This window comes from Cervus elaphus, chromosome 18 (genome assembly GCF_910594005.1).
Source record: "Cervus elaphus chromosome 18, mCerEla1.1, whole genome shotgun sequence".
Taxonomy (NCBI): domain Eukaryota; kingdom Metazoa; phylum Chordata; class Mammalia; order Artiodactyla; family Cervidae; genus Cervus; species Cervus elaphus.
In genome coordinates this window covers 92,563,121-92,570,685 of record NC_057832.1, presented here as the reverse complement: position 1 = coordinate 92,570,685, position 7,565 = coordinate 92,563,121, and positions in this window count along the sequence as shown.

Sequence of the window (7,565 nt, the reverse complement as noted above, 5' to 3'; positions counted from 1 at the left end):
TGACACAAAATTCTGGAGACAGAAACATTCTAGAGGCGGTAACTTTAGGGACCATCTTTCAGAATACAAGTTGTATGCGTGTGTACTCAGTCACTTCAATTGGGTCTGACTCTTTGTGACCCTATATACCCCATGAGGCTCCTCTGTCGGTGGGATTCTCCAGGCAAGAATACTGGGGTGAGTTGCCATTTCCTCCTTCAGAGGCTCTTCCCAACCCAGGAATCGAACCCACATCTCTCATGTCTCCTGCACTGGCAGGCAGGTTCTTGACCTCTAGCGCCACCCAGGAAGCCCAGAATACAAGTTACTAGAGCCTTATATCTTGTTCATACAATGGGAATGGAATGGCCCAAAATGTTTCTTCTAATACATATGTCACAGAGCCACTAATTCTGCCAATGAGTGAATACAGTTTATAAGATTTGTTGTACTGATCAGCAAAGTCTTTGGTGTTGATGGGAAATAAACACATCTGTCATCTTTGCAGTACAGCTGCTTCTAGGGAACTACCTTTCATAAATGTGAACAGGTAACTCCAAGCTTGTCTATTTCTGATTAAGGCACTGATTACTCTAGAGTCCAGCTCAAATTTAAACATGTGTGTGGTAACAAACATGTTAGCGCGTTGTCAAATCTGAAGTGCTTTACAGTAACAGACAGATGTCACAGCAGCCGCTTAAGCTTTCCCCTCATTCCTGAGATGCCCACACACGACCTCTTCTAAGCTAAATCGGCTTCGCTGCGCCTCATGCAAAGAGGAGCTTTGGGGAAGTTGGGAGATGAGAAGATTTCGTGGAAGGAGGGGTGCCCAGGTTAGGAAAGGTTACCACAGCTTGAGAGCCAAGAACAAGGAACCTATCAAGGACCACTTAGCAAGAAGTGTCCCAAATCTCAGCCCTGGAGGCTTACCATCCACTCAAGTTCACATTGCAATATATTGGGTTGGCCAAAAAGATGGAAAAACCGAATGAACTTTGTGGACAACCCAATACCTAACGTGTCTGATCGCCTTCCTCTCGGATTAGCTTCATTTCTAACTGGTAAATTCTGGCAACAGAGCTTTCCAACTTCTCTGTCATCTAAAATCATAATCTTGGTACATTTCATCTTTGCAAGTTTTCACATCCATTCAATCCTGAAGGTTGTCTGGTCTCTATTTATGGTATTTCTCAACCTACAACATCATTTGTGCAAAATAAAAAAGTTGTGCCTTGTTCAAAAAGCAAAAAAAAGCTACTCTGAAAGGAACTAAGAAGTCTTTCTCTTTCTCTCTGTCCTGGTGTTATTTTCATTTGTGATTCAATGAAGCACTCCCTCAACATAGGGTCACTTGGGCCCTGGCTCTTGACTACTAGCAGCCAGGTCCACTGTCCCATTAGCTGCTGGATCACATTCCAGGCCCCAGTTGAGATGAGGGAAGCCCTCTGCCCAAATCCTCAGTGGACGATGACCCATGAGATTGTAGCCTCTGTGCCAGGACACGCTTAGGGCCTGAATTGGAGGAATGAGAGAGCTTGCTCCAGTGGGGCTGCCCACTGAAATCACCATGCCCCTGCCAGCTAGGGGCTGGGCCTCCAGGCCCCCTGTGAGATGTGGTGGAGCACGCATACGCATATGTAATGCTCTCTGTGCCAGCAGGAGGCCCCACTGGGGCAGAGGGTGTAGTGATCACTTTGCCAGGGCAGGACGAGAAAGCTAGGTACAGCCTAGGCCGCCAAGGGTAGGGGTAAGTCTGGTGGGAGAAAATCCACTCTGGGGCAATAAGGAGGCTTGGGGACGTGGGTGGTATTACAAGTGAAACTTGCTTCCTTGCCCCGTCAGATTTCACTTACAAAACACAGATTCAAAGATAAAATCGTTAAGAAGCCACACTGAGGAAACCAGAATTAAAAGAGACATGTGTACCCCAATGTTCATCACAGCACTGTTTATAATAGCCAGGACCTGGAAGGAACCTAGATGTCCATCAGCAGACAAATGGATAAGAAAGCTGTGGTACATATACACAATGGAGTATTACTCTGCCATTAAAAAGAATATATTTGAATCAGTTCTAATGAGGTGGATGAAACTGGAGCCTATTATTCAGAGAGAAGCAAGTCAGAAAGAAAAAAACCAATACAGCATACTAACGCATATATATGGAATTTAGGAAGATGGTAACGATAACCCTGTATGCAAGACAGCAAAAGAGACACAGATGTATAGAACAGTCTTTTGGACTTTGTGGGAGAGGGCGAGGGTGGGATGGTTTGGGAGAATGGCATTGAAACATGTATATTACCATATGTGAAACGAATCTCCAGTCCAGGTTTGATGCATGAGACAGGGTGCTCGGGGCTGGTGCACTGGGATGACCCTGAGGGATGGGATGGGGAGGGAGGTGGGAGGGGGTTCAGGATGGGGAACACATGTACACCCATGGCAGATTCATGTCAATGTATGGCAAAACCAATACAATATTGTAAAGTAATTAGCCTCCAATTAAAATAAATAAATTAAAAAAATTATAAACAAACAAAAAAAGAATTTAAAGACAGTGACCACAGAGCATTAAATTGCAAGCAGGTCCTTGTGACTGTGGGGCCCTATGATGCTTAGTCGTATATATTGAGCATGTCAATTTGACTGGGTCAGTTGGGTGCCCAGATATTTGATGAAACATTATTCTGGGTGTTAGCATGAGAGTGTTTTAGGATGAAATTAATATTTAAGGGATTTCCCTGGTGGTCCAGTGGGTCCATGCAGGGAAACCATTTCAATCCCTGGTCGAGGAACTAAGATCCAACACTGTGTTTTTATTTTGTATCTAAGTCGTGTCTGACTCTTTTGTGACCCCCTGGACTATAGCCCACCAGGCTCCTCTGTCCATGGGATTGTCCAGGCAAGCATACTGGAGTGGGTTGCCATTTCCTTCTCCAGGTATCTTCCCGACCCAGGGATTGAACCTGTGTCTCCTGCATTGGCAGGCAGATTCTTTACCAGTGAACCAGCAGGGAAGCCCAAGAGCCCACATGTCACGGGGCAACACGGGGCTTAGTTGCAACTAGAGAAACACCCTCTCTCCACAATGGAAAGCCAACCCAGCCAAAAAAAAGGAAAAGAAAAAGAAATTAACATTCAAATCTCTGTGTGTGTGCTCAGTCATGTCTGACTCTTCGCAACTCCATGGGCTATAGCCTGCAAGGCTCCTCCATCTATGGAATTTTCCAGGCAAGAATACTGGAGTGGGTTGCCATTTCCTTCTCCGGAGGATCCTCCTAACCCAAGAATCAAACCCATGTCTCTAGTGTCTCTTTCAAGTCTTTACCACTGTGCCACCTGGGAAGCCCCACTGTAATCTGTAGATAGGAGTAAAGCAGATTGCCCTCTCTGATGTAAATGGGTTTTATCCACTAGGTTGAAATTTGGTTAGAACAAAAGGTTAACCCTTCACTGAGTAAGAGGTTTCATCTTGCTTGACTTCCTCCAAACTGGGAAAGCAGCATTTTTCTGCCTTCAGGTTCTGCCCAGGGCTTAAATCTTCTGGCCTTGGGCCCGGAAATACACTAGTGGCTCTTCTGGGTGCCTAGCTGGCCAGCTCACCCTGCAGATTTGGGGACTTAGCCTCCATAAAAACATGAGCCAGTTACATATATTATCCTATTGGCTCTGTTTCTGGGAGAACCCTGACTAATAGAGGCTCTATGTGCCTGAGTGGTCCCCTGTAAAGCCTGCCTTGGGTATCTTCCATAACCTTCAGTTTCTTTTGATTCCCACCTTTGCCAGGTAAGCTCAGAACTTTGTCTCTTCTTGTGAGTTTCATGCCAAAGCTCCCAGCTACTCTCATTTGGGGCACTTTCCTGGCAGAGTCTCACAAATAAAATCAATCACTGTCACCCTCTTTCAAGAAACATCCATGGTTCTCCCTTGTCATAAACTTCCTTTATTACATTCACAATCCTTTGAGATCTAACCTCAATGTAAAACTTCCCTCAATATCAGCCATTTCCCCTCATTAATTTTACCTCCTTCATACTTACATTTGGGTACTGAGGTCATTTCTACCACAATACTTTTGCCCACATTTTTCTTCAACCCTGAAATGAAGCCCACTGCCCTTTAAGGCCCAGTTTAAGCTATTTGGGCTTCTCTGATAGCTCAGTTGGGAAAGAATCCTCCTGCAATGCAGGAGACCCTGGTTCAATTCCTGGGTTAGGAGGATCCTCTGGAGAAGGGAAAAGCTACCCACTCCAGTATTCTTGGGCTTCCCCCGTGGCTCAGCTGGTAAAGAATCCAACTGCAATGCAGGAGACCTGGGTTCAATCCCTGGGTTGGGAAAATCCCCTGGAGAAGGGAAAGGGTACCCACTCCAGTATTCTGGCCTGCAGAATTCCATGGACTGTATAGTCCATGGGGTCACAAAGAGTTGGACACAACTGAGTGACTTTCACTCACTTAAGCTATTTTTATTTATTTCATATAGTTCATGAGAAATCTACCTAATGCCAGTTTACAATGGACTAGCTTTCTTGAATCTCTTGTACTTGATTCCTCTTCTCACTTGTATTTATGCACTTCTTGAACTACTGTTGTTAAGCTTTGGCAAGTGTTCTCCCTATAATGTGACTACAAGTTATTCACAGATACCATGGTACATGGATCATCTTTCCTAGGATAATGTTATATTCCTATTAGGAGCTCAAGGAATATTCTTCAAAGAATGAATGGATAAGTTAACTATGGCTCATAGGTTGAATGGTGCCCCCCTGAAAATATATCCACATCCCAAACAACCCGTGCACTTACGAAGGTGAGTTATTTGGGAAAAGTCTGGAAAAAGTTCCTTTGTAAATGTCTTATTAGACTGATGCAAAAGCAAAAGCAATTGAGGTACAAACATAATTGTGGTTGACTTTTGCACCAGCTACAATTACTTTTGCACCAACCTAATAAATTAAGGATCTTGAGATAAGAACATACTGAATTATTCGGCCCTAAACCCAAAGACAAGTATCCTTATAAGACACAGAAGAGAAAACACAGGGAAAAAAAAAGAAAGGGACAGGTGAAGATAGACACATTGATTAGACCGATACATTCACAAGCCAAGGAATACCGGAAGCCACTAGAAGCTGAAAGAAGAAAGGAATTCTCCCCTGGATCCTTCAGAGCGAGCTCAACCCTGTTGGCCCTGATTTCTGAATTCCAGCCTCTGGAACTGTGAGATAATCAATTTCTGTGGTTAAACCACCTAGGTTTTGGTCATTTGTTACGGGCAGCCCTAGGAAACTAACATGTTCATCTTTCCCGTGGGGTGTTTGTCGAATTCATCTCCATGATGTCTGTGTATAATAGTAGAACCATTTTTATCTCAGAAGCTAAAGATACAATTGCCCTAGGCACCTCACATAATGTGTACTACTTGAAATCTTTAAAACGACAGGTGCAAAATTCTTCCAGCTCTTTCAAAAACTGACATTCAAATTACATGATTTTTCAAGAATGCTGTCTAAATGACTCATGTGTATTCTAAAACCTTTTATTTTGAGATCATTTTAGATTCACATGTAGTAGTAAGAAATAAAGGAGAGAGCTGGTGTACCCCCTACCCAGTTGGTAAAATCAAATGGTAACATCTTACAAAATCTTAGTGCAATGTCACAACCAGGGTATCAGTGTGGATACCTGATCTTATTCGGATTTCCCCAATTTTAATGATAATCCCTTGTGTGTGTATTTAGTTTATGTAATTTGGTCACCTGTGTTGGTTCATGTATCTAACACTTCAGTCAAGAAACAAAACTCTTCTGCTACAAGGATTCCTCAGACTGCCCTTTTTTAACCACACTGGCCTCCATATGTCTCTGCCCCCCTTATGTCTCTGCCCCCACCTATCCTATCTTTAGTTAGTTAGTTAGTTCAGTCACTCATTCGTGTCCATTTCTTTGCGACCCCAAGGACTGCAGCATGCCAGACTTCCCCGTCCATCACCAACTCCTGGAGCTTGCTCAAACTCATATCCATTGAGTTGGTGATGCCATCCACCTATCCTTAAGGATAACAAATTGGTGAATCTCAAGGGCATTAAGCTGAGTGAAAAAGCCAGTTCCAAAAGGCTAGATACCATATGATTCCATTTATATAACATTCTTGAAATGATATAATTATAGCAGTAGATAATAGGTTAGTGTTTGCCAGGCAGTGTGTATTCTCTTGAAAGTAAAAGTTATTCAAAATCTCTCAGAAGACTTAGTTATCCAATACAGCAAAGTAATTCTGAGACTTAATAAAATATTTGGGGAAATCTTTTGTTTGCTTGTCATTATTTTGATACTGGGTATACTCAGTTCTTGCTTTGGGAAGTGCACTAAAATGCCCAATAAGAAGCCTCTGAAATGGATTATATGTTAAGCCCTTTGGTAGGGAAAATGACCCACCTTGTATGAGAGGTTTTCAGAGAGATATGATAGAACTAAACAACAACAAACAAATGAACAAACTGTGGATGGAGATAATCAGTAAATAATCTATAATAAGAATAGAAAAGTATTTTATTCTAGCCAAACTGGGAGCTACAGCCCAGGAGATACAGATTCAAGAAGCACGTTAGTGTTCTATCAGACTGCAAATTGGGTAGCAGGGAGAGTTGTAAAGGCAAAAATCACAAGGTTACAGTTACTTACAAGAGTTATAATTGGAGCTGGCAAGAAGTAAGAGTGCTTATTAAGTAAGGATTGGTGGGGGTCTGAGACAGTTGCTTGGTTACAAAGGGAGACCTTGAGACCTTAAGGTTGTAGCTGGTGACTATTGGCAGATATAATTTTGAGAACAGCTGGTGATGTCCTTGATACAGTTTGGAAAATTCATGTTCTCAGTGATGTAGGAACATGGCTGAACTCACATCCACAATGGGCACCTGGCTCCATTTTGAATGCCTGAATTGAAGTTATTCTATTTTGATTTTTAAATACATTCTTTTCTTTAATGGTTACAGTAGATGAGCAATGCATGTTCAACAGAACAGAAGACAGGCTATTCTAGGCAGCATAAAGTTCAAGCCAACACATGTATAAGCCAGAATGACTTCCTTATACCTCAACATGTAAAAATATCTTCCATCAAAACAAAACAAAAGGCAGAGACTTCCCAGGTCCAGTGATTAAGATTCTGCCTTCCAAGGTAGGAGGTGCGGGTTCTATCCCAGTTACGCAACTTAGATCCCATATGCTGCCAGGTGTGGCCAAAAAGTAAAACAACAGCAACAAACACCAAAAATGGACAAGATTGCAGAGCAGGTACAATAGTGATTACATAAGAAATAAAGTTATGTCTCCAGTAAAGAACTGAGAGAGAAAATTTGGCAGATGAATTAAGGATTTGAGAGAGTAAGTAATTTAGGTTAAGATAGAGGTACAGACAGCTAATGACAAGCCATGTGGCCTCTGGATTTCTGGAGGAAGTTAAATAGACCTGCGATGAGCTTAACTACTTAGGTCTATCGTTGGTGATGGAGAGATGACCGTTCTGCTGGGTTGGATAGTGGCAAGGGGGTGAGGAGATACAAGGTGTCATCTCCTATGAGT